Source organism: Pristiophorus japonicus, chromosome 28 (assembly GCF_044704955.1).
Source record: "Pristiophorus japonicus isolate sPriJap1 chromosome 28, sPriJap1.hap1, whole genome shotgun sequence".
In the NCBI taxonomy this organism is placed as follows: Eukaryota; Metazoa; Chordata; class Chondrichthyes; family Pristiophoridae; genus Pristiophorus; species Pristiophorus japonicus.
In genome coordinates, this window is record NC_092004.1 from 13,858,499 (window position 1) to 13,879,674 (window position 21,176).

The 21,176-nt window shown below is 48.0% G+C and overlaps 1 non-coding gene across 1 annotated transcript; it reads right to left on the reverse strand.

The window, feature by feature from the left end:
• Positions 1-16,048: 16,048 nt before the first annotated feature.
• trnav-uac (transfer RNA valine (anticodon UAC)) lies at positions 16,049-16,121 on the reverse strand. The gene has a single exon. It is a non-coding gene; the product is annotated as a tRNA-Val (tRNA).
• Between the last annotated feature and the right edge of the window lie 5,055 nt (positions 16,122-21,176).

The window sequence follows — 21,176 nt, forward strand, 5'->3', positions numbered from 1 at the left end:
AGCTCATTGGCTGCAGGAGTGGGACCATGCGGCGCTTCAGAAAACATGTCGAAAAGGCAAAGTCACTGATTCCGTCTCATGTGCTCCTCCGATCAAGAATAGCAACACAAACTAAAAATGCTTAATAATGGTTACACCTTATCTCCACATACAATAAGCAGTTGGCTTGTTGTTCTTGAGCTATGATTCTCGCTTCGGGGTTGTTATTTGAAATTTGTGAGAGGTCCTGGCTTTAAATCCCTGTCAAACGTGAATTTTGAATTTGCATCGAACTTTTGCAAAGAAGGACTTGCATTTCTGCAGTGCCTGTCAGGAACTCATGATGCCCCAAAGCGCTTTACAGCTGTTGAGTTGCTTTTGAAATGTTGTCATGTGAGGAAAGATGTGCCCAAATCACCTGACACGCACCTCAACTCTTTGTGAAGGAGATCATAGAATCATAGAAGTTTACACCACGGAAGGAGGCCATTTCGGCCCATGGTGTCCGTGCCGGCCAACAAGAGGCTATCCAGCCTAAACCCATTTTCCAGCTCTAGGTCCATAACCCTGCAGGTTACAGCACTTCAGGTGCACATCCAAGCACTTTTTAAATGTGGTGAGGGTTTCTGACTCTACCATCCTTTCAGGCAGTGAGTTCCAGACCCCCACAACCCTCTGCGTGAAGAAATTTTCCCTCTAAACTTTCTACCAATTACTTTAAATTTATGCCTCCTTTTTGATGACCCCTCTGCTAAGGGAAATAGGCCCTTTCTATTCACTATATCTAGGCCCCTCATAATTTTATACACCTCAATGAAGTCTCCCCTCAGGCTCTGTTCCATGGAAAACAAATCCAGCCTATCTAATCTGTTCTCATGGCTACGATTCTCCACTCCCGGCAACAGACTCGTAAATCTCCTCTGTACCCTCTTCAGTGCAATCATGTCCTTCCTGTAATATGGCGACCTGAACTACACGCAGTACTCCAGCAGTGGCCAAACCTGCCCCACCGACCCCATCTCTTATATTCTATTCCTCGGATAATAAAAGCAAGCATTCCATATTCCTTCTTAACCACCTTATCTACCTGGCCTGCTACTTTCAGGGATCTGTGGACATGCACTGCCTGGATTCTGGGGAGGACCCAGCAGATTGGAAAACTGCAAATGTAATGCCCCTATTTAAAAAAGGAGGAAGACAAAAAGCAAAAAAACTATAGACCAGTTAGCCTAACGTCTGTGGTTGGGAAAATGTTGGAGTCCATTGTTAAAAAAGCAGTCGCAGGACATAGAAACATAGAAATATAGAAAATAGTTGCAGGAGAAGGCCATTCGGCCCTTCGAGCCTGCACCACCATTCAATAAGATCATGGCTGATCATTCACCTCAGTACCCCTTTCCTGCTTTCTATCCATACCTCTTGATCCCTTTAGCCATAAGGGCCACATCTAACTCCCTCTTGAATATATCTAACGAACTGGCATCAACAACTCTCTGTGGCAGAGAATTGCACAGGTTAACAGCTCTCTGAGTGAAGAAGTTTCTCCACAAATCGTACTAAATGACTTCCCCCTTATCCCTTAGACTCTGACCCCTGGTTCTGGACTTCTCCAACATCGGGAACATTCTTCCTGCCTCTAACCTGTCCAGTCCCGTCAGAATTTTATATGTTTCTATGAGATCCCCTTTCATTCCTCTAAACTCCAGTGAATGCAGGCTCAGTCGATCCAGTCTCTCCTCATATGTCAGTCCTGCCATCCCGTGAATAAGTCTGGTGAACCTTCGCTGCACTCCCTCAATAGCAAGAACATCCTTCCTCAGATTAGGAGACCATAACTGAACACAATATTCCAGGTGACGCCTCACCAAGGCCCTATAAATCTGCAGTAAGATCTCCCTTCTCCAATACTCAAATTCCCCAGCTATGAAGGCCAACATGCCATGTGACTTCTTCACCGCCTGCTGTACTTGCATGCCAACTTTCAATGATTGATGTACCATGACATCCAGGTCACGTTGCACCTCCCCTTTTCCTAATCTGTCACCATTCAGATAATATTCTGCCTTCACGTTTTTGCCACCAAAGTGGATAACCTCACATTTATCTACACTATACTGCATCTGCCATGTATTTGCACACTCACCTCACCTGTTCAAGTCACCCTACAGCCTATTAGCATCCTCCTCACAGCTCACACCGCCACCCAGCTTAGAGTCACTTGCAAACTTGGAGATATTACAATCAATTCCGTTGATTCCATCTAAATCGTTGGTGTATATTGTAAATAGCTGGGGTCCCAGCACTGAGTCCAGTGGCATCCCACTAGTCACTGCCTGCGATACTGAGAAGGACCCATTTATCCCTGCTCCCTGCTACCTGTCTGCCAACCAGTTCTCTGCCCATGTCAATACATTACCCCCAATACCATATGCTTTAATTTTGCACACTAATCTCTTGTGTGGGACCTTGTCAAAAGCCTTTTGAATGTTCAAACACATTACATCCACTGGTTTTCCCTTGTCCACTCTATTGGTTGCATCCTAAAAAAATTCTCGAAGATTTGTCAAGCATGATTTCCCTTTCATAAATCCATGCTGACTTGGACCGATCTTGTCACTGCTTTCCAAATGCGCTGCTATTTCATCTTTAATAATTGATTCCAGCATTTTTCCCACTACTGATATCAGGCTAACCGGTCTATAATTATACATTTTCTCTCTCCCTCCTTTTTTAAAAAGTGTTGTTACATTAGTTCCCCTCCAGTCCATAGTAACTGATCCAGAGTCGATAGACTGTTGGAAAATGATCACCAATGCATCCACTATTTCTTGGGCTACTTCCTTAAATACTCTGGGATGCAGACTATCAGGCCGTGTGGATTTATTGGCCTTCAATCCCATCAATTTGCCTAACACAATTTACTGACTAATAAAGATTTCCTTCAGTTCCTACTTCTCGCTAGACCCTCGGTTTCCAAGTATTTCCGGAAGGTTATATGTATCTTCCTTCGTGAAAACAGAACTAAAGTATTTGTTCAATTGGTCTGCCATTTCTTTGTTCCCCATTATAAATTCAGCTGATTCTGACTGCAAGTGACCTACGTTTGTCTTCACTAATCTTTTTCTCTTCATATATCTACAGAAGCTTTTGCAGTCAGTTTTTATGTTCCCTCCAAGCTTCCTCTTATACTCTATTTTTCCGCTCCTAATTAAAACTTTTGTCCTCCTCGATTGAATTCTAAATTTATCCCAGTCCTCAGGTTTGCTGCTTTTTCTGGCCAATTTATATGCCTCTCCTTGGAATTAGCACTATCCCTAATTTCCCTTCTTAGCCACGGTTGAGCCACATTCCCCGTTTCAGTTTTTTCTCCAGAGAGGGATGTACAATTGTTGAAGTTTATCCATATGATCTTTAAATATTTGCCATTGCCTATCCACCGTCAACCCTATAAGTCTCATTTGCCAGTCTATTCTAGCCAATTCACATCTCATACCATTGAAGTTACGTTTCCTCAATTTCAGGATTCTCGTCTCTGAATTCACTGTGCCACTCTCCATCTTAATAAAGAATTGTACCATATTGTGGTCACTCTTCCCCAAGGGGCCTCGCACAACAAGATGACTAATTAGTCCTTTCTCATTCTACATCACCGAGTCTAGGATAGCCAGCCCTCTAGTTGGTTCCTCGACATATTGGTCAAGAAAACCATCCCTAATACACTCCAGGAAATCCTCCTCCACTGTATTTCTACCAGTTTGGTTAGCCCAATCTCTATGTAGATTAAAGTTGCCCATGATGCTGTCCCCAAACTCACTACTACTGGTTGGTTGTCTGTGCACAACTCCCACGAGCGTTTTCTGCCCTATGGTATTCCGCAGCTCTATCCATACAGATTCCACACCATCCAAGCTAATGTCCGTCCTTACTGTTGCGTTAATTTCCTTTTTAACCAGCAACGTTACCCGACCTCCTTTTCCTTTCTGTCTATCCTTCTTGAATGTTGAATACCTCTGGGTGTTGAGTTCCCAGCCTTGGTCACCCTGGAGCCATGTCTCTGTAATCCCAATTATATCATATTTGTTAATTGCTGTTGATGCAGTTAATTCGTCCACCTTATTACGAATACTCCTTGCATTGAGGCACAGAGCCTTCAGGCTTTTCTTTCTAATACACTTTCTCCCTTTAGAATTTTGCTGTAATGTGGCCCTTTTTGATTTTTGCCTTGTGTTTCTCTGCCCTCCACTTTTATTTTTCTTCTTTCTATCTTTTGCTTCTGCATCCATTTTACTTCCTTCTATCTCCCTGCATAGGTTCCCATCCCCCTGCCATATTAGTTTAACCCCTCCTTAAATGCACGAGCAAACACTCTCCTAGACATTGGTTCTGGTTCTGACCAGGTGCAGACCGTCCGGTTTGTACTGGTCCCACCTCCCCCAGAACTGGTTCCCATGTCCCAGGAATTTGAATCCCTCCCCCCTGCACTACTCATCAAGCCACATAGTTATCTCAGCTATCCTGCAATTCCTACTCCGACTAGCACGAGGCACTGGTAGCAATCCTGAGATTTCTACCTTTGAGATCCTACTTTTTAATTTAACTCCTAGCTCCCGAAACTCAGCTTGTAGGACCTCATCCCGTTTTCTCCTATATTGTTGGTACCTATATACACCACGACAGCTGGCTGTTCGCCCTTCCCCTCCAGAATGCGCTGCAGCCACTCTGAGACATCCTTGACTTTTGCACCAGGAAGGCAACATACCATTCTGGAGTCTCGATTGCAGCCGCAGAAACATCTATCTATTCCCCTTACAAGAGAATCCCTTATCACTATAGTTCTCCCACTCTTTTTCCTGCCCTCCTGTGCAGCAGAGCCACCCCTGGTGCCATGGACTTGGCTGCTGCTGCCTTCCCCTGATGAGTCACCTCCTCCAACAGTACCCAAGGTGGTGTATCTGTTTTGCAGGGGGATGACACCAGGGTACTCCTGCACTACCTTCCTTCCACTGCTCTTACTGATGGTCACCCATTCCCTATCTGCCTGAGTAACCTTTACCCGCGGAGTGATCAACTCACTAGACGTGTTATTCATGACATCCGCAGCATCGCGGATGCTCAAGAGTGAATCCATGCGCAGCTCCAGTGTTAATGTGGCCTGTCAGGAGCTGCAGCTGGATACACTTCCTGCACATGTAGTCATCAGGAACACTGGAAGCGTCCCTGACTTCCCACATAGCACAGGAGGAGCATGACACGTGTCCGAGCTCTCCTGCCATGACGTAACCATTAGATTACTTAATTTGGCAACATGCCAACCGTTTCTTGCTGCTAAGAACAAGAAGAAAGACAAAGAAACAGAAAACTACTCACCACTCAGCCAGCCAATCACTTACCCTCTTGGCTGTGACGTCACCCTTTGATTACTTTTGACTTCTTTCTTACTTTTGACCCTGCACCAGCTGTAGCTCGCTGCTCGCTGCTCCTCCAGCCGCTGCTCCTCGGACTGCCGCCGATCCCCGGACTCCAGCTGGGCCTTTATAGGCCGCTGCTCACACCTCCTCCGGTCACTGCTCCTCCGAAATTTTGGAAACAAATAATTCAGTCAGGCTGAGTCTGCATGGATTTATGAAAGGGAAGTCATGTTTGACAAATTTGCTGGAATTCTTTGAGGATGTAATGAACAGGGTGGATAAAGGGGAACCAGGGGATGTGATGTATTTGGACATCCAGAAGGCATTTTGACAAGGTGCCACATAAAAGATTACTGCACAAGATAAAAGTTCCCGGGGTTGGGGGTAATATATTAGCATGGAGAGAGGATTGGCTAACTAACAGAAAACAGAGAGTCGGGATAAATGGTTCATTCTCTGGTTGGTAAACAGTAACTAATGTGGTGCTGCAGGGATCAGTGCTGGGACCCCAACTATTTATAATCTATATTAACGACTTGGAAGAAGGGACCGAGTGTAACGTAGCCAAAGATTGGAGGAAAAGCAATGTGTGAGGAGGACACAACAAATCTGCAAAACAACATAGCCAGGCTAAGTGAGTGGGCAAAAATTTGGCAGATGGAGTATAATGTTGGAAAGTGCAAGGTTATGCACTTTGGCAGAAAAAATCAAAGACAGGTTATTATTTAAATGGAGAAAAATTGCACAGTGCTGCACCAACAGCGGGACCTGCGGGTACTTGTGCATGAAGCACAAAAGGTTAATATGCAGGTACAGCAATTGATCAGAAGGCCAATGGAATCTTTGCCTTTATTGCAAAGGGGATGGAGTATAAAAGCAGAGAAGTCTTGTTGCAGTTATAAAGGAGATTGGTGAGGCAAGACCTGGAAGAGAATTCCTGCCTCGCCAAGCAAGTTAAAGATTATGGGGAGAGGGTGAGAGACATTCAGGTAACCTATAAGGTAGCCAGTGCCAGGGAATTTGAGGCTGGTGACCATGGCCCCTGCCAGCATCTGATCCAAGGCTTGAACCTTGCTCTTTCCCGGGCTAAAGGCATGGTGTGCCTGATAAACCCGGGTTTAGCCCAGGAACACCTGGTGGAGCAAGGAGAAACCCCGCAGTTACCTCCTGCAGCTGCCGGGAACAGCCCAGAGCAGCGGGGGTGTCAACCAGAGTGCGGGGCAGGCAAGGATTGCGAACTACCAACACCGGCGGCCCCGAGTTTTAAATCGGTTTGGTAGCAGGGGGAAGCAGGCAAGCCAATACAAGGAGGGCTGGAACCAGGGCCAATGCTCTCGGTCCGGCAACAGACGTTTGGCCCACCTGGTGCAAATGGGGCAGCAGGAACCCAAGTAAGCAATTTCATAGCCCGCATGACACCCAAAAACTGAGGGCTATGATCGACCACCTAAGTAAGCTCACCCAACAGGGAGATCCCTCGGTGCACTTCCTGGAAGTGGAACACACAGGGGATATTAACGGGTGCGATAATTCGGAGCAGGCTAAGCTGTTGCTCTTCTCGCTAGACACCAAGTTGTGCCATTCCCTCTCTGCAGACAGCAGAAAGGGGCGAAACACGTACGCTACGGTTAAGGAGGAGGTTCCAGAAGCCATGAGTATGAACGATGGGAGTCCTTTCTCCCGAGTGGAGAAGACAGTACAGCTCTATGGGGAGACTCCACAGGCTTTCGCCGACAGGTTGTGGCCGGTCTACGAAAGGGCCTGTAGTGGGGTTCTTGACCAGGCCCACCTGGCTCCTAACGAGCTGGCTCACTGGCTCCGCAGCCTGGTGGCAAACAGCTTACCTGGAGTGAAGGCAAAAGCCCAGGTCTGGTTCGATCCAAGAGACCCCAGAACCACCGAGGAGGCAGTGGCCAGACAGTTGACCCTGGCTGACCGGAACGGGAAGGTCCATGAGATTAAACCCAGCTAAGGCAAGAGAGAGTGGCATCAGAAAGGTGGGAACCCTCCCCACAAAGGGGGTGAATGTTTTGGGTGTGGGAAAAGTGGGCACTGGAGGAAGGACTATAGGAACCCTTGGAAAGAGACTAAGGGAAAGGCCGCTCCAACCCCAGCCCGTAAGGCCGGGGCAGGAACACCCGACTCATATGAGACACTCGTAGCCACCCTACAGACACTTATAAACGGTACAGTAGCCGGTACGGTAAAACCCTCTGCTCCAACCCACCCATGTGTATGACTAGAGCCAGCGCAGCCTGTGTACCTGTGTTCCCTAGAGTACGATGCCTGGAAGAGACCGTGCGTTACAATGGAGGTGGAGAAAGTGAACGGGACCTACCTGTTAGATACTGGTGCTTCCTGCACGCTTGTATATGCAAATAAGCCGGCTACCTCACCTCTATCGAACGGGGTCCCGTACAGTCTAGTGGGGTTCACAGGCAATGAGCAAACTGGTTCGTTTCCCATCCCGCTCACCATTCAGTTAGGTACACTTAAAACCAAATGGAAGTGTGTCCTGATGAAATGGGAGCAGGAGCGAAAAGGTATCCTGGGGGCTGATGTTATCATTAGCCACTAGATCCGAGTGGATCTGAGGAACCACTGCCTTTGGGGAGCCACAAGGACAGACAGGGAAGGTGAGGTGGCGGTGATCCCAGAAAAAGGGGCCAAGGGACCGTTGTGTACCGTGAAGCCAAAGGAGGATTACGACTTGGAATTACTGGTCAGTAACACCCCAGTGGAGAACCAGGCATATGTACGGTCACACCTTGCAGCATTCGCCACCGACAAACATGACTGTGGCAGGGTAACGGGGGTGGAAGTTAGTATAGAAGGGGACCCCATGACCCACCAACAAAAGCAATATAACTTCCCCATGGAGACAGAGGCAGTCCTGACAATGTCGCTGGGATCACTGGTGGAGCAAGGGGTGTTAAGACCGATAGCTACCCATGTGAACTCTTCACTGTGGCCAGTTAAGAAACGGGACAACTCATGGAGGGCCACCGTGGACTATCGAGTACTAAATAAGAATATCCCTGCCTGTGCACCCACTGTAGCAGCCGCAGCGGACCTCATAGAGAGTATTCCAGCATCCGCGACCACTTTCACGGTGCTGGACATTTCAAATCGGCTCTGGTCCATTCCTTTCAAACGGGAGGACCAGTACAAGTTCGCCTTTACCTTCAAGGGCCAACAATACACGTGGAACTGTCTTCCCCAAGGCTTCCACAACAGCCCCAGCATTTTTCACCAATGTATGGCGAACGGTTTAAAGGGCTTCAGCAGACCCCAGCAGTTGGTGCAGCATGTGGATGACCTGCTCCTGTTTACCGATCAGGGGGAGGAGCATGGCCCACTGCTGACCGAGCTGCTGGAGCTACTAAAAGAAGAAGGGTTTAAAGTAAACCCGAATAATGGCACAGATCGGCCAGAAGGAAGTCAAATTCCTGGGGCTGACTGTGCGCGCTGGGGAAAGGGCATCGACAAGGCTAGAAGGGAGGCAGTACAGGAGTTACCAGCCCCCAACACAGTGACAGGGGTAAGATCCTTTCTAGGGCTCACTGGGTACTGCAGAGACTTCATTGAGGATTATGCAGCCACCGCAGCCCCTCTGCTCAGGCTCTTACACAAGGGGGTAGAGTGGGACTGGGATGAGGGTTGCGAGGCAGCATTTAATCAGCTCAAGGAGGACTTGCAGACCGCTGTAGTAAAGGAGATTTTCCTGGAGGTGGCAGCCAGCGGGGACAGTTTGAGCTCAATGCTGTTTCAAGAGTGGCACGGCCAGTTGAGGCATGTGCTTTACTCCTGCAGGATCCTCACAGATGTGGAGAAGGTGTACTCCAACTGTGAGAGACACCTCCTAGCCATCATTGGGCAGTGAAAAGATCATTGATCTTCACGGGAGGATCTTCTCTAACACTCCTAACTCAACACACACCGACTCAGATGCTCCTAGATGGAAGGATTAAGGACGGGATGCAGAGCAGTGCCCGCATTGCTCGTTGGACCCTGCTCCTCTCCCAGATGGACCTCAGAGTAGAAGGCCCCGCGAGCCAAGGCTCGCAACCAACCTAATCTACCCAGGGAAAGCCCACAGGTGCTCCATAGAAGGGGTATGGGAGGTGAACATTGGCCTTCGGGCTGGGTTACACCCGACAGGCCGGGACATCTACATGGATGGGTCCAGCACGGTATCTGCTGGCGAACGACTCACTGGGTGCGGAGTCTATGACCCAAGGGCAGGTATTGCCCTGGCAATCAATCTCCCCAGCACCATGAGCACCCAGCATGCTGAACTGTCCGCCGTAATTTACGTGGTGAACCACCTCGAGGAATTCCCTACCCCGTACACGATATGCTCGGACAGTATGTTCATCTGCAATTCGTGTACGGAGCACCTGGCTATCTGGTCACATCGCGGATACACGTCCGCTGACGGGAGACCCCTGGCAATCAAGCCCCTGCTGGAGAAAATCATGACAGCGGTGGGGGAAGAGGGAAAGGTCTACATACATAAGGTGAAGACCCATTCAAAAACCGAACCCCGTGCAGAGGGAAAGCAAAAGGCTGACAAACTGGCCAAAGAAGGTGCCCGCACGGGAAAGTTCTGGGACCCCTATGACACCGGCCGCATAGCAGCGGGCAAGAATAAGAACAGGGCAACAGAGAGTACAGGGATAGCTTTGGCCCCAGACTTAAAAACAATTCAGGCACAGGACCCAGTCCTGAAAGCTGTCCTGAACGCGCTAGCTAGAGGAGAGAGTCGAAGGTCCGTACGGCACAGCAGCCATTACCGTTAAGGAAGGCATGCTGTTTGAAGAGGGACAATGGGTCGTGCCACAGCAGCACCAGAGGGAATTCCTAAAACTGGCCCATGAGGGTCCAGGAGCGGGACACCCCGGGCCTGAGACCAACTGGCAACGGGTGGAACAGGCAGGATGGTGGCCGGGACTCAGGGAGGATGTCCGCGAGTTCTGTGTGCGCTGCCTGGTGTGTGCTGCGAACAACCCTGACCCCCAGAAAAGGAAGGTGTCCCTAGGACACGTCAGGAGGGTAGAGGGACCATGGCAGTCAATCCAAATTGACTACATCAGGCCCCTACCCACCACCCAGGGAGGCTACAAATACTGCCTAGTCCTGGTGGACGTGTTCTCAAAATGGGTTGAAGCCTTCCCCTGCCGAAAAGCCACCGCAGTAGGGACAGCTAAGATTCTAGTGAGGGATGTGTTCCCCCGGTGGGGACACCCACAGTATGTGGAGTCGGACCAGGGGAGCCATTTCACCGGGCAGGTAATGCAGGCAACCCTTAAGGTGCTCGGCACTGAGGGGAAATGGCACGTTGCCCACAATCCACAGTCATCGGGTAATGTGGAGCGCTTAAACCGCAGCATTAAAGAAAGGCTGCGGAAGGAAACGGGAGACTCACCCCAAAAGTGGGTGGAGGTCTTACCGTTGGTCCGAAATGGGATCCGAGCTAGCCAGTCAAAGAGCACGGGTTATTCCCCATATGAGCTCATGACTGGCCGGATCATGCGGACCCCCACCCATGTCCTAGCCCCGGTGCTCACAGAAGGTCAGCTCAGAGCGGTGAACTGGGACCGGTTTGTCAGGAACCTGTTTGAACACCTCAAACAGATTCACTGGCAGGCTGCTAGTAACATGGGCAGACAGCATCAGAGTAACCGATTGCTGCTAGAACGCAGCAAACACCACGATAGGGGACCAGGTCATGGTGAGGAACCATGCTCGGGTCGGGGTTTGTGAAGCATTATATATAGGGCCATACAGCATTGTGGACAAGGCAAGGACGATGGTCTGTGCCATAAAGCAACCCCGCCGTACTAAGTGGTTCCACATCAACCAGTGCGAGCTGTACAACCCAGGGTCAGCCAACCACAGAGGGCAGCTGGGAGAGGTGAACCGTCCTCACGACAGGGACCCTCCGTTGGCCGCCCCCGACGGTGGAGGGTCCACAGGGAATGTGGCAGGCTCAAAAATCGTGCCTATAGGGGTGGTGAATTGCAGTACTGGAAGGGCTATCTCACTCATCGTTTGGGATTCGGACGCATCCCCAGTAACCCAAGCCCTGAGAAGGACCCTCCGTAAACCACGGCCAAAGATACCGTGGTCACCGGCAGCTGAACCTCAGCGATTCTACCATAGGAGAAGGGCAGCCCGACAGGAAAGGCCGAAGGTCAGAAGTACTGAGGCCGCTCAGAGTAGGGACCACCAGCCAGCCGCCTCCAGTGGTGAGGGACTCACAGGAGCAGTAGCCACGAGCTGTCCCAGAGACAAGGGTCTAAAGCTCACCGGCTGCGGGGAAACCCTAGCATCCAGGCGGCTATTAGACCGCACCAGGCATGGGCCTGACAGGGACTAACCAGGCTACCCGGAGACGGGTGGCGGCTGTACATTGCTCTAATTTTTAGTCTAAGATAGCTGTCTGCACCTTACATTTTAAGGTTTAGTTTAGAATTGAGGGTAATGTTGCAGTAATGTTTAGGTGATTGGTTTGAGTTTGTCTTGTGTGTCAGCCAGCCTGAGAGCAGTTCTCAAGTGCAGGATCCAGACATTACCGGGTGATGGACAAACCTCAGGAGACCAATTGATGTTTTATAATTTTAATCTATGTTCTTCCTTCTGTAATGTGGTTGTACGTTGCCTACATGCTGGTGAATATAATGTAATTGAAATGAAATGTAACTGTGCTGAAATGCAATTGAAGTGATTGAACCCCCTCCAAGCTGGGAGGATGTAAACGTAAAAAGTTTGTACCTGTAAAGGAAAAGTGTGTCACTGTGGTGACGTTGCATTAGTGTAATACATATTTTGGGTTTTAGTTTAGTTAATTTATGGGGAAGGTCTCTCTTGGGAGCCAGGAACTTTGCTCACCTGTAAGATGATACCATAAATGATATGGTATCACAGGGGGGAATGTAGAATTTACCAATGTCTCGCAAAAATTCCTGGTACCTTTCCCCTGCAGAGGAGAAGAATCCCTTTCTGGACTTTTAAAATGAGTTCAAAGGGGCAGACGACACCTGTAGGGATAAAAGGGGCTGCATTCATAGAGTCCCCCGCCCCCGCAGTGTTTGGACTCATAGGAAAGGAAATTCAAAATGGACCTAATTTATAGATCCCCTAAACATCTATGGGAAGGAGCAGATCAATTTTAAGGTTCTCCAACATTTTGGCTGCGAAAAAGATGTTACCGAATACAGGAGGTGGGGCTAACCTCTGTGAAGCAAATTCATGTATTAAGGATCCCAGACTGTCTGGGGGGAACTATTCACGCCCTTAGAGACAATCGAATTACCCAATCAAGCACAATGGAAATCATGGTCAGGAAACTGGACAATCCTAAAACAATGCAAAACCAGTGATAGCACATTCTCACACTCTAATCGAGTTACTGCTGACAATGGAGACATTTGAAAATCAATGGACAGAACAGTTTAAACAGAGCCCAAGAGATTTGATGGGAGATAACAAAGCCTTTTTTTGGGGATATATCTATCCCCAAGTTTTACAAGGAAAAACTAACAGAACACAGACTGGAACTCCCACAGACTCGAACAAGGACACAGACTGGAAGACAGACACAGACGCAAGCAGCCTGCTTCCTCTACAGTGAAGAAATTGAACAGTGAAGGAGACTACCAGAATTCATCAAGAACTGACCGAGCACGAGGCCCACTAAACGGAAGGTTGTCAGCAACCAAATTGACAATCACTCTACAATCTACTTCTGAACGACCCAACGGGGGAGAAATTACCAAAAGGGACTAACTAAAACTATTCCTATCCAAAGAAAGTGGGTACTTACCCCATACATCCAAAACGCAACTTAGCATATCAACGGACGCACCCCAACCGAAGACTACGCAGTCCGAAGTCCTCTCCTCTGTCCGGGGTACGGCTCGCCGAGAAGGCCAAGTGCAGCGAACCCCGAAACCACGAATCACCGGCAACTGTCTAAAGGGATTGGTGAGCATAGCCCCTGAACCCCCAGAGCTATAACTTAGTTAGTTGGGGGAATTGTGTAATTCTCCTCTTTACCCCATTTAGAGTTCAAGCTGTATTCTTTTCCCCACAGGCTGTAATTTGACAATTTATTCAAGGTGTTGTACCCCTCAGTGTGTATTGGTCTGTGTGTGTTATTAAAGGTGTGCCTTTTACTTCTTTTTAAACACAATAAAGCCATACCTGCTTCCTACCTTGAAAGCGATTGTCTGTCCAAGTCTGTCACAGTCCCTTCATAATTCCAGTGTCGAGAACCAAGGGTGTGGGAGCGATTCGGAACCGCTCATATAAGGTCAGAAGCGAAAGCTGACCCTCTGCAAACCACCCCTTACACTGCCGGCCACAACTCCTTCATAACCGATCTTATTCCTCTCACTACTTCTTGACCCATGGATTCCTCGTGAGGTTGTGGTGACCTGAAATTTCTAAAATCTTAATTTAAAACTAGAACTCTTAAACGTTATTAAACTCATATCATGCTATTATATATATCTGCCATCTGTCTCCGACTGGACAAGTTAATCCCTGTTCTTCTCCTTCCCTTATTCAGCCTCTGGTTTGCCTGTGTGGCCGGCGGTAAGGCGGTCTGTACCGCAGGACCCAGAGTGTTCTGACTGGAGGTGTGCCTGAGTCCCACATTATCGGGGGAATGGCCCATCTGGGGCAACAACACACTTCCCCTTTAGGTGTGGCTGCTGAGTTCATTTCATTAACTGAGGATTCTGCACAGCCGGGGGCTGTAGGCTGGGGACTCTCAGTTAGTGGCATTCCACCACGACCTCTCCCGGAAGTCCCTCACCGCCGAAGGCTGCCGGCTGGGGGTCCCTGTCCGTAGACTGATCCCTGATCTTGGGTATTCTCTAACGGATGGCCAACCTCCCGGGGCTGACCCACTGAAACTGGGACACTGGTGACCACGGTGTCTCCGGGAAGCGAGCCGGGACAGCTTTGTCAGGAATCTGTTTGAACACCTCAAACAGATTCACTGACAGGCTGCTAACAACATGGGCAATGAACTCAGCACTTTAGCTCGAGTGTTCAGGACAGAACGCGCCCCTGAGCATGTATGAGGAAAAAGCTCCAGAAAATATTCTCGGCCAGGGAGCTTTCGCTTGTGAGGTGAACGTGTTCAGCGCGACACTGCGGAAACATCTCCACTTTCAGCACCAGGTCAGACAGAAATGTGAAGCGAGCAGGTGGACTGCAGAATCCCACTTTTAAGGAGTTGGTCGTGGTGTCAAACAAAGAGTTTCACTAAATGATTAAAAATAAGAAATGTCAAAGTCGAACATGCATCTCCAGAAGAGACTGCGATTTGAACACAGCACTTTAAACCACTCCGCCACCCTGAGCATTCAATGCTAGATGTGGCCACCTGCAGATTGATTTTGGACTTTTGTGTCCTGACACAGGAAATAAATGAGGGCAGCAGGCGTATCTCTGCCTGACACCGGGGAAACAGTGAGACAGATCTTGGAGCAAGGGTCTGGTTATTGCCAAACAGCAAAGAAAATATTTTCTGGAAGAACAATGTTGAAAATAATTGCAACCCCAACATGATTAGAACACACAACCTTTCGATTTGGAGTCAGGCATGCTACCATTGCCTGACAAGGTCCACACATGAAGTTTGAGATGTTCGGCGATATGAAGGTTTCACAATACAAGGGGCTTTAAAATCCCCGCCCATTCCCACCAGGTGTCAGAAGCAGCGCTCACCTGCCAGTCACCGTATGTTTTTTTCTTAAACTTTTGTATTGTTTTCACGGGAAAGCATCATTAATTAACCCCTCACCTTCTTTTGCACAATGAAAGAAATGCTAACTGAGGGAGAGTCGATAATTCAATCATTTGTCCTGTGCCTTGGGGAGTGGGCAGGGAAGTGGACCTGAGTCCACGATTGCATCGGCCATGATCGTATTAAATGTCGAAGCAGGCTCGAGGGGCGTATGATCGACTACTGCTCCTATTTCTTATCTTCTTATGTTCTTATGCATGTTGACCCATTTTACTCACTGTATTTTAGGAGTCTGGTTCAAAATCTTCATTGCTGATGACACCAGGAATCTGGGGCAACTTTTGTCAAATTTAACAGCACCGGTTATTCCGACCGTGCACAGAAAATAGAATCAGCAGTGAAGATAAAATCCTACGGTGCTCATTTTCAGATTCAATGCAGCAGGATTTCAAATAAAGTAAAATAATTTTACAGTGAAAAGATTTAGAAGTATTACTTGTATTTGTGTCTGTAATTAAACTTTGTGGCGTCTGACTCCCGTTCAAGCCTCTGCTGAATAAGAAAGGAGGGTTTGACGTTGACCAGACTGCACTGCCCCTGATATTTGTGAGCTCATCCTTTATATTCAGTGGTTTCTCGCCCTTTGATGGGCTGCAGTGTAGCGGATATCACGTTGGCCTCACACGCGAAAGGTCCCCGGTGGATCCGTTTTCTCTCACTGAAAGTTATCTATTGATTGGTTAAATAAAGAGCAATTCAGGAATAAGGGAGCCCTTTTGCCAGGAGAATAAACAGCAAATAGAAACAGCAAATTCTGCAAATCTCAGCAAATCAGGCAGCATTTGTTTGGAGACTCAACTCGCCTCCGATTGTTCCTATTTGGCAAGTTTAAACATAATGTTTCTGCCTGGGATCGAACCAGGGACCTTTTGCGTGTAAAGCAAACATGATAACCACTACACTACAGAAACCACTGGTACAACAATCCCAACAGAGGGGAGCTGACCAGTGAGCTCCCTCTGTGCTGATCGGGAAAGTGTTGGCTCACCTGAAACAACTTCTGTCCCACACTGAAAGTTCTCAATCCTTCTCCTCCACTGCCCTTTACAGAAATGTCACGGATCACCCAGCCACCGTGTTCACTTCCACATCCTCACAGTGGGACCACAGAGGCTCCTACCGTCTCCCCGCGATCAGCGAACTCGCCCAATTTACAAAATTAAACCCGGAACACGTGCCCGGCAAAGGGCAGGAGAAGCCAGATAGTCTGTAAGCTCGGTCTATCACAGAAAGTATTGGTATTCATGGTGCTTACAGCAATTATTAATCGTCTCACAGACCTCAATTATTTTTATGCGATGAATTGATCGAGTATCGTTACCAGGTCAGTACGGCGGATCTTAACCCCTCGACCACCAGGGAACAGTTATGATAGATGTTGATATATTTATATATATTTATATAAGAACCTGAATATCAACGGCTAGCTACCTTGACCTTATGGCGAACAGCAGTGCATCTAACTTTGAGTGAAGTAAATTGTTCCACAATGAAACCCATTTCATCTTTTGTTCCCTTTTAAACACTAGAAACTGAGACAGGGGGAATAAATCGAGAAATAAAAGCACAGGGATAGAGACAAGAGGAAGAGAGAAGGGGAAAGATACTGCCCCCACCCAGAACTAATGCAGAAACCCCTCTGCTGCGCTCGGGGTGGCCACACACAGCCTGGATACACTAACAGGAGAACACCAGCGGCAGGTCGGGGCCATAAAAGGAACGGCGAGCGGCCCTGGGAGCAGCTTGGAGGTCCCGGGAGACTGCTCCAGCGAGCAGCGCGAGCTGGTGCAGGAGGGCGGCGGCAGCAAAGTGTGATGTCATCAAGATCCAGGTCAGTGATTGGAGCGTGGGCAGATACAGCAGGAGCGGCAAGAGACTGTGGAGGGATGTGATCGGGGCCCAGGGGTGGTATGAGTTCAGGGCCAGGGGCCCAAGGTTAGCACGGGCCAGCCCACACTGCGATTTGTGTGCACACTGGGTCCGTGCAGCAGAGCTGGTCTCCAGTCGTCTTGTTTAACCCTTGCCACTGGACCAAGACCTCGCTCTGTCAAGCCCGTGTGATGGCTGGGGTGCAACGGCCATCACACGTTAAAAAAATCCACGCACAGGCATCTTCCACCCTTCAACATACAGTTCAGGGCCTGGAATATTGAAACACTGTGAACTCATCCTTTTTTGGCGAGGAAGCAAGTCATCCTCTCTTCGAGGGACTGCCTTTGATGATGATGAACTGGATTTGCTGCAGTCCGCGGGCAGCAGGTGATGAAAGCGGGTGTGAGAGGGTGAGTGACAGGTGGGCACTGCTTCTGATGCTGTCTGACCCACGCTGGGAGTGGCCGGGGATTTTAAAGCCCTTTCATTGCACCAATGCAGGGTAAATGAAACTGTGTTTCAGGAACCTTCATGTTTCCAAACATGGACAAATTGCACTGTAGACCTCGTGGTGCAACGGTAGTGTGTTTGACTCCCGATCAGAAGGCTGTGTAATTAAATCATGTCGGGATCATTGTTCTTCAAAAGTTGCAAACTTCTTTGCTTATTGGCAATAACCTGACACTTGCTCCAATGTTTGTCTCACTGTTTCCCAGGTGTCAGGCACAGATATGCCAGATGCCCTCATTTACTTCATGTAACAAGACACAAAAGTTCAAAATTTAAATGAACTGACAGTCTGGATGGCCGAGCCGTCGAAGGTGCTGCGTTCAGTTTGCAGTCTGCTCTAAAAGCGCGGTTTCAAATCCCTTTTCTTATTTTTAATCATTGAGCAAAACTCATTTGCTTGGCACCATGACCAGCTCCTTAAAAGTGGGATTCAGCAGTTCACCTGCTCGCTGAACATTTCCGTCTGACCTGGTGCTGAAAGTGGAGATGTATCCGCAGTGTAGCGGTTAACACGTTCGCCTCACACGCGAAAGCTCACCGGGTGGGAGTATTTTCTGGAACTTTCTCCTCATGCATGCTCAGGGCGAGATTGTTCTACTGCGAAAGGCCATATGATCATAAACATGTAAGGATTAGGAGCTGGAGTAGGCCATTCGGCCGCTCGAGCCTGGTCAACCATTCAAGAAGATCCTGGCAGTCCTTCGACATCAAGTTTAAACATCTGGGGCGGAGCCAACAGGCGCCTGGCTGCAATCAGTGACAAAAACGTTAGCTTTAGCAGAAGCACAGCGAGCTCAGTTGATACAGCGTGAGATTTTTAATCTCAGGTTCTCGGGTTTGAACACCAAGTTTGTTGATTACTTTTTAACTACATTTTATGTTGCTTTCACGGGAATACATCGTTAATTAACCGATGATCTTCTTTTGCACAAATAAAGAAATTCTAACTGAAGGAGATTCCATAATTGGATAATTTACCTATGCTCTGCAAGTTAACTCTTAAACCATAAACCATTTTACACACTGCTTTCGGGGTCTGGTTCAAAATGTTCATTGCTGGTAACATCAACAGGAGACTGGGGAAACAGTGAGACTGACTTTAGAGCAAGGGTCTGGTTATTGTGAAACACCAAAGAAAATATACATTCTGGAAGAATAACATCGAAAGGAAATGTGACCCGACACCCAGAAAGAAGTGTTAAGACAGAAGATGAAATGCTGCATCCCTTTCTGCAAAAAATTCCTTTCACAAACATTTCTCTGACCGAAGCTGCACAAAACAAAAATGTTCGTTTCAAAGTCATTAAACTCCCGAATTTCCGCTTCACCAGAATCTCCTGAATCAGATGCCTCTAGTTTTGCCGACTCAATCCATGTCCCTTTGCAATGTTCTGCTTCCACCCACACTATGAAATGTGCCGCTAACTTATAGAATCATGGAATGGTTACAGCACGGAAGGCCATTCGGCCCGTCGAGCCAGTGCCGACTCTCAGCGAGTCCCACTCCCCCGCCCTTTCCCCGCAGCCCTGCAATTGTTTTTCCTTCAGACACTTATCCAACTCCCGTTTGAAAGATAAGATATAGTCTGCCTCCACCACCCTTTCAAGCCGTGCATTCCAGATCCTAACCACTTGCTGCTAAATAGTCATCTCCTGTTCCTATGTGTAAAGTCTGGGAAACACGAGATCAATTCCTGCCACACTCACAGACTTCCTAAATATAGCACCGTCTTTTTATTCTCATATAACCAGCTCCTGAAGTGTAGGCCAGCTGTGTAGGTGAAAGCTCTGGTTATGTTCCTAACATCACTTCAATTGCAGTGTTTCCGTAGTGTAGTGGTTGTCTCATTTTCTTCACCCGCAAATGATCTTTGGTTCGAAACTGGACGGAAACATTTTGAAAACCCGTTTAATTAAATATTAGAAAAAATGGATTTATTCATATTAATGTTTCAATATTAACAAAACACAATGTCCCACAGCCTTGTTAAATTTTCTGATATCTATGTTCAGTTCTGTATACACTGAAACTCGACACTTGAACTGAATGCTCATTTCAGTATTGGAGTGGTAACCCACTGGATAACAGCACAGCTGGCAATGTTTGCGGAATATATTCGTGACACCAAAGCACACAATGACAACCTGGAACTGTGCGGCACAGTGTCCTCGGGGAAAACAATTGAAGTCCCTGAGAGGGCTTAAACCACCAACCTTTTGGTTAACAACCGAACACGCTAACCCATTGCGCCACAGAGACTGACGCAAGTGTATACTGCAAGACATCCCAAACCAGGGCGTCCGTCAGTTAAAGCTTCAGATTGCTCCGACCAGTTGGAACTTGTCCACTCTCAGTTGCACTTTTCCCAAATAAAGGGTGGGTCATTCATTGTGGATGCGTGGAAGCAGTCTGGTCCCGCACACTGCAGACACTTCCAAGTCACCGCCAACCAGCTCTCCCACAACCGGTGTGATCTAGCTTCCAGCCTTCCGGTGCCTTGTCTGTGACAAAGTATTCTGATGGTCCCGAAGCCTTATTAGGTTTTAATTCCTTTTCAGCTCCTGACTGCGGATATTCCTGTGATTAAACGGGAACTGAATGCTTGTGGGACAGTTGGATTCACCATTTCTTTGCTTGGTAAAATTTCAAAGATTGAAAGCGACGCACATCAACCCCAAACCTCGTCACCGACTCGCTAACCGCTACACGCTGCTCCCGTGAGATGGAAGCCCAGTTGCTGTTTCAAGCTTGAATGCAGGTACAAGCCGAACTCATTCAAAGAAAGTCCAAGTCCCTGAGGCACCTGATTATTTGCACCAAACTCCTTTGTAAAGAGTTGAGGTTCGTGTGGGGTGATTTGGGCACATATTTCCCCACACTACAACACTTCAAACATAACTCAACGGCTGTAAAGCGCTTTGGGGCGTCATGAGTTCCTGAAAGCCACTGCAGAAATGCAAGTCTTCCTTTGCAAAATTTCTATGCAATTTCAAAACTCGCCGGCAAAATAATGGACTCGTCCAGGATTGGAACCCAGGACTTCTCACAAATTTCATTTAACTTCGACTCATCTAAAGTCACACCTTTAGATCAATGAACCAACTGCTTGACAATCATAATGGTAATGTATAGCCATTATAAAAGCAAGTTTTTGTGTGTGGCTGCTCTTGATTAGAGAAGCACGTGAGACCGAATAAGTGACTTTGCTTTTTCGACCTGTCTTCTGAAGCGCCGCACGATCCCTCTCCGACAGTCAATGAGCTGTTGGGACGTTAGTGTATCCAGGCTGTGGGTGGCCTCCCCGAGCGCAGCAGAGGGGTTTCTGCATTAGTTCTGGGTGGGGACAGTATTTCCCCTTCTCTCTTCCTCTTGTCTGTCTCCCTGTGCTTTTATTTCTCTATTTATTCCCCCTGTCTCAGTTTCTAGTGTTTAAAAGGGAATAAAAGATGAAATGGGTGTCACTGTGGAACAATTTCTCTCGCTCAAAGTTAGATTCACGACCGTTGTGCCATGAGGTCTAGACAGCTTGCCGTTGACATACAGGTTCATATATAAATATATATTTTTATATTGATACAAATTA